Below are 6,859 nucleotides of genomic sequence, written 5' to 3'. Positions count from 1 at the left end.
AAAAAACGGAGAGGGGAAAACAACAGAAAAAACACCAGACAAGACACAGAGAAAAAGAAGAGAAAAACTTTAAAAAAAAATTAATATTCAAAAAATTTTAATACAACTTAAAAATTGGAGAGATAGAGAGAGAACAGAGACTGAGGTAGAGAGAGACAAAGAGTGATACAGAGACAGGAGACTTGTAAGTGGTCTTCCTACCATGCGAGTTTTGTATGCTGGAGGCCCAGTTACCAGTGGGACATCTTCCTTTTTCTCAAAATGGCTAGATCGCAGGAGCCCTGGGTGGATGGTCGGTTTCTTCCCAAACTTGGTAGTTCAATCACGTGAGTTTTGTATGCTGGAGGCCCAGTTATCAGTGGGACATCTTCCTTTTTCCCAAAATGGCTAGATCGCAGGAGCCATGGAGCTGTCTGTCTCTTAAAGAAGGGCTGTTCTCTCAGTCACAGTATCTTCAGGCCAAGATAAACAATCTTCTTTACAATGTATTTTTAATATCTTCATGGTCAATTTTAAGACAAGCATTTTTTTAATTTGCTATAGGGCATGTGTATTCACTGGAGAGACAGGGATGGAGAGAGAGAGAGAGAGAAAGTAAGAAATCACGCCCTGGGAAGATGTCCATGCCACAGTCCCTTTACTTCCAGTCTCCTCTTGGAATTTTTGTCATACATCCACATGTGCATGGCGTGTTTTCAAGACACCAGGTCCAGGCGTTGAATCGCAAAGTCAGCCATGTGTGATCTAGCATCTTAACCACTACACCTGCTGACCCTGGGAAAGCAATTTAATAGTAGATTCACACCACATGGCCTTATTGCAAATTGCTTTTCTTGACACGTTATGAAAAAGTTCAAGGAGATATGGTTAAGGTTGTATTACTGAATGGTGCTGGAAAATACTGTAGTTGTGTGTGTGTGTGTGTGTGTGTGTGTGTGTGTGTGCTGTGTTGCAACCTTTGTTTCCAATTTAGTGACTGTCGTTATGGAATCAGATAGTAACAATGACAACAGTGTTCTGTTTTGGTTCTCAAACTGTGATTTGGTAGTAACTGAGGTTCTAGATTTTAACCCCTTTGGTAGCAAGATACAAGTTCTGTCATTCACACATTAGCACCTAAATCTCAAGGGGTTAAACATTACCAGCACAAAAGCTACTGTACTTCCAGGGACCAGCAGATGGGGTAATGGTTATGATGCTGGACTCCCACATACTTGAGTTCAGTTCAAGTCCTGGACACCGTGGCTTAAACTCACAACAAGTGTGTGTGCATGCGTGCCCAAAATCCTGAGAGGAGAAGAGATTTCAGCATGGCCATTCCCCCTTGGGGGTGATTTCTCTCTCTGTCTCTCTAGTGAGCACATATGCCCTATAGCAAAAATCTCTATTAGAAGAAAAGTTCCTGTACTTCTTATGGTAACACTTGGCAGAACTGAGAGGAAAGGAAGTTGTACTAAATACATGTTGAATGGATTGTGGGCAACAGAAAAAAGACACTAAGAAAAGATAAAATGTCATATGAAGTCTTCATGGTTTTATATATATCCTGCATCATAACCACTATAATCTGCCAGATTATCTTTCATGGTGGCCTTTAAATCTTCTCCAGGAACCACACCTTTCTTCTTTTTGGCTTTGATTTTCTTTTCTTGCTTCTGTTTTTCTTTTCTTTCTTTTTTTTTGGGGGGGGGCGGGCTTTTTTTTTTTTTTGCTATAGGGTGCGTGCGCTTGCCAGACAGAGAGAGACATAGAGACAAAAAGCGAGAAATCACCCCCCGGGGGGATGGTCACGCCGCAATCCCTTTTCTTCCATTCTCCTCCCGGGATCTTGGGCACGCACGCACCCGTGCCCAGCATGAGTTTTAAGCCACCAGGTCCGGGATGCGAACCGCAGTCAACTACGTGGGAGTCCAGCGACATAGCCATTACACTAACTGCTGGTTCCCCTTGCTTCTGTTTTTCACTGCAAAGCACAGTCAACAGATTGTTAATCTTTTTCAAGCCATCAATTTCCAATGAAATACACACATCTCAGACCAAGGGTTTCAAGAAACTGGCATAATATAGTGACTTTCCATGTTGTGTAATTTTATCTTTTAGAAACTTTCCAAACTCTTTGACATCATCTCTTGAAGATGAGATCATAGCATCTAGTGTATAAACCGTATAATAATATTATTATTAGGTTTTTGCCATAGGGCATATGTACTCACCAGAGAGAAACAGAGAGAAGGATAACAACAATGGATAGTAAGAAGAATAACAAGAAATCACCCCCCCATGGGGGATAACCACTGTGCAATCCTTTCTCCTCCATCCTCCCTGGAATTTTGGGCATGGATTGCACATGCACCTGGTAGTGATCCTCAAGCCACCAGGTCCAGGACTCAAACCATGGTCAGCCATGTAGGAATACAAACTGTCCAACCACTATGCTATTCACTGGCCCCATATGTAAACAGCATTATTAATACAAACTTTCATTTGCAAATATGAGGTCTGACTCTTTCTGTAAGTTGTAATTTCTTTTTTAAAAAAGAATTATCTAGGGACCAGCAGTTAGCATAATGACTATGTCGCTGAACTCCCATGTAGTCGACCGTGGTTCGTGTCCCAGCCTGGTGGCTTAAACTCACACTGGGAGGGTGTGCGTGTGTGCCCCGGATCCCAAGAGGAGAATGGAGAAGGGATTGTGGTGTGGCCATCCCCCCTGGGAGGTGATTTCTCGATTTCTTTCTCTCTGTCTGTCTCTCTCTGGCGACCTAAGAAAAAAACTCTTCAAAAAAAAAAAAAAGAATTATTTAACTTTATTTATTTAAATTTGACCAGAGAGGGACAGAGAGAGAGAAACTGAGAAAGCAAGCTGCCAGGTCCAGGACTCAAACCGTGGTCAGCTATTTCTTTCTTTCTTATTTTTTTTAAAATGAGGTAAGTATATATTTACCAAATTATTATTAATCTTAATTTGTCACATACATATATGGCATTTTCTTAAATAGTAACTGAACGTATGAACAAGATAAATATATATTATCATTAAAGATGTTATCCAAATAAGTAAAACTTAAGTTTTTAAAATTTTGTTTTATACATTCAATCACATTATTTAGCTTACAAAGTGAATATTTCAGCATGTGAACATTTCTCCCTAGTCCAGTTAATAAAACTATAAAATATCTTCAACAGATAATGCCATATTTCTTTGTCCCATTAATGCTTTGCCTCCCTATTTTTCTTCTAAATGTCCTTCCTCAGACTCTGCTCTTTTACACGCACTGTATCTGGTATTTACATCCATTTGTTGTGCTTCTATATCCTTTAGTCAATCAGTTTCAGTCATAGAGTGTGGACACTCAGTATATATTAAGTGGGGACATACAACATCTCTCCTTCATAGCCTGGCTTGCTTGTCTCAGCAATAAATCTTCCATATTCTTCCACTTCCTGTCAAAAGCCAGGGTTTTTTTATGGCTGAATAGTATTCCATAGAGTATATGAGCCATAGTTTTTCAATCCATTCATCTGTTCATTGGCATTTGGGTTGGATCCATGTCTTAGCAATTGTGAATAGTGCCGCAGTAAACATTGATGTGCAAAGCACTTTTCTGAATAAGAATTCTTCTGTCCTCTGGGTAGATACTGAGGAGTGGGATTGCTGAATCATATGGTAGTTCTATTTGTAGGTTTTTGAGGAATCTCCATATTGTTCTCCACAGTAGCTGTACCAATTTACATTCCCACCAGTAGTGTAAGAGAGTTCTCTTTTCACCACACCCCTGCCAGCACTTATTAATTTTTTTTTATCTTAGTCATTCTGACTGGGGTTGGGGTTAGGTGGTATCTCATTGTTGCTTTGATCTGCATTTCCCTTACAATGAGGGACATAGAGCATTTTCTCATATTCGTATGTCATCTTGCCATAGGGTGGGCGCCACCACGCCATCGTATGTCATCTTTAGAGAGTGTTTTTTTTTTTTTTTCAAATCATTCTGCCATCTTTTAATAGGGTTAATAGTATTTTTTTGGAACAGCTGCTTGAGTTCCTTGTGTATTCTGGTTATCAGTCCCTTGTCTAATGCATGCTTTACAAAAATATTTTCCCATTCTAAAGGCTGTCAATTCAAACTATTTATTGTGTCTTTTGCCATGCAGAAACTTCTTAGTCTGACATAATCCCACTTGTCTATTTTGGGGATGATCGACTGTGCTTTGGGGGTCTTATTTAGGAAGTCTTTGCCTACCCCATGTCTCCCAGAGTTTTCCCAGTGCTTTCCAGCAGCAGTTCTATAGTTTGAGGCCTTAGGTTTAGATCTTTGTTCCACTTTGAGTTGATTTTTGTCAATGGTGAGAGGTAGGGGTTCAGATTCATCTTTCTGCAGGTGGATATCCAATTTTTCCAGCACCATTTGCTAAAAAGGTTTTCCTTTTCCCACTGCATTGACTGGTACCCTTCATCAAAAATCAGTTGGCTGTGTGTTTGGGAGTTGATTTCTGGGGACTCTATTCTGTTCCATTGGTTCTACTGTCTGTTTCTGTGCCAGTACCATGCTGTTTTGATTACTACAGCTTTGCTTGCACTTTTTAATTGCACCGGGTCCGGGACACGAACCGCGGTCGACTACGTGGGAGTCCAGCGACATAGCCATTACGCTAACTGCTGGTTCCCTTGATTTTTGTCAAAGGTGAGAGGTAGGGGTTCAGATTCATCTTTCTGCAAGCGGAAATCCAGTTTTTCCAGCACCATTTGCTGAAGAGGTTTTCCTTTTCCCACTGGATTGACTGGTACCCCTTGTTAAAAATCAGTTGACTGTATGTTTCGGGATTTATTTCTGGGGTCTCTATTCTGTTCCACTGGTCTACATGTCTGTTTCTGTGCCAGTACCATGCTGTTTTGATCACCACAGCTTTGTAGTATATTTTTGGGTCAGAGAGTGAGATGCCAACCACTTCACTCTTCTTGTGCAGAATTGCTTTGGCAATACGGGGTCTTTTACAATTCCAGACAAATTTTATGATTGTCTTTTCTGTATCTGTGAAGAATGTGTCTGGTACTTTGATTGGCATTGCATTAAATATGTAGATTAATTTAGGTAGAATTGCCTTTTTATTATATTAATTCTTCCAATCCATGAACATGGGATGTCCTTCCACTTTTTTGTGTCATTTTCAATTTCTTTTTTTAGCTTCTTGTAGTTTTCCTTGTGAAGGTTTTTAACTTCTTTGGTTAGATTTATTCCTAAGTATCTTATACTTTTTGTGGCTATGGTAAATGGAATACCTTTTTTCAGTTCTATCTCAGTGTGCCTGTTGTTCATATATAGAAATGCTGATTTCTGTGTATTAATTTTGTGTCCTGCAAGTTTACTGTATTCATTTATTGCTTCCTGAAACTTTTTCATGGAAACCATTGGGTCTTCTATGTATACAATCATGACATCTGTGAATAGAGAGAGTTTCACCTCTTCTTTCCTATTTAAATGCCTTTTAATTTTTTCCTCTTTTCTGATTGCATTGGCGAGGACTTCTAGTACTATATTGATAAGGAGTGGAGAAAGTGGGCATCCTTGTCTTGTACTTGTTTTTAGTGGAAAAGCTTTCAGCTTTTCTGCATTCAGGAGATGTTCAACATGGGTTTTTCATAGATAGCTTTTATTGTGTTGAGAAGTAACCCTTCTATGCCGAAATCATCAGCTATTTCTTTAGCTACAATTTATCTGCTCATTGTTCTGGTGTTAGCACTTTAGGTTCTTCAACCTGTTTTTAATTTCTTTTTGTCTTCTGTTGCTGATCTTTCTCTTTTATCTTCTCTGCTGTTTTCTTCTTTTCTGAAAATTTTACTTCTGCTCCCCCACCCTTTTTTCTTTGTCCTCATTGTCATCCCAGTTATCCTTGATGGTCTCTTCCTTGTCCTCACTTTCCCAGCACTTGCTGCCAGCAGTGTCACTAGCAACCTCCACCTTCTGCAACTAGAAAAAAAAATTTAAGAATTATGTATTTAATTTTATTTACTACTATTGTTATTGTTATATTTTAATTTTCTTTTTTTCAGGTATTAATAGGGTTTTTAATGCATTTTTTAACTTTAAAAAAACATTTTAGTCTTAAAAGATCAAAATAAAAAATTGTTACAAGAAATCTGCTTAAAACTTAAAGCCGGAAAATGGTGAGGAGTCAGTTCAAATAGTAGGTGGATAAACCTATCAACAGTCTAAGACAAAAATCCTTAAATATGGAAATCAAAGCATCGAAGGAAATCAGTGATGTTTTATTCTAAAGTCAAACAATTCTATTTCACTGGGTCAGGTCTCATGTATTTAATCATTCTTCTATTGAATTTGCAGTGTTACTATGGTCTGATCTTTCCATTTAAACTCTGGAAATTAACATTCAGCTGATTTTAATTTTCCTAGTATAGCACTCCCTTCAGCACTTTTTGGAGAGCTGTTATGGTGTTGGGAAATTCTTTAAGGCTTTGTTTATCTGAGAATATCTTTGTCTTTTTTTCCCCATATGATACATAATTGTGCTGGGTATAGTATTCTTGGTTGAAATTGGTTTTCACTTAAGATGTTGAATATATTTCCCCATTCTTTCCTTGCTTGCATTGTGTCCGATGAGAAGTCTAACATTAGCCTGATGGGAAATCCTTTGAAAGTAACTTAACATTTCTCTCTTGCCAATTTGAGTATCTTGTCTCTGTTTGTGGTTTTAGTCAATCTGGCTATGATGTGCCTCGGGGAAGATCTTCTTGGGCTGATTCTATGTGGGGTCCTTTGTATTTCCTGGGTCTGGATATTTGAATGCCTCTCTGGGTTTGGAAAGTTTTCTTCCAGGATATTCATGGAGTAGATTGTCAATG

General features: G+C 38.7%; 1 protein-coding gene and 1 pseudogene across 1 annotated transcript in view; one reads left to right on the top strand and one right to left on the bottom strand.

The window, feature by feature from the left end:
* The window catches only part of LOC102486152 (vesicle-associated membrane protein 7), a gene marked incomplete in the record, with an annotated part of 96,323 nt that overhangs the window by 79,182 nt on the left and 10,282 nt on the right, over positions 1–6,859 (top strand).
* On the bottom strand, positions 1,515–6,605 carry LOC102486987 (eukaryotic translation initiation factor 3 subunit J-like; annotated as a pseudogene).

This window comes from Tupaia chinensis, unplaced genomic scaffold, assembly GCF_000334495.1.
Source record: "Tupaia chinensis unplaced genomic scaffold, TupChi_1.0 Scaffold143732_1, whole genome shotgun sequence".
Taxonomy (NCBI): domain Eukaryota; kingdom Metazoa; phylum Chordata; class Mammalia; order Scandentia; family Tupaiidae; genus Tupaia; species Tupaia belangeri.
Note: the sequence above shows the minus strand (reverse complement) of the source record. Positions and strands in the feature narration are given on the sequence as shown.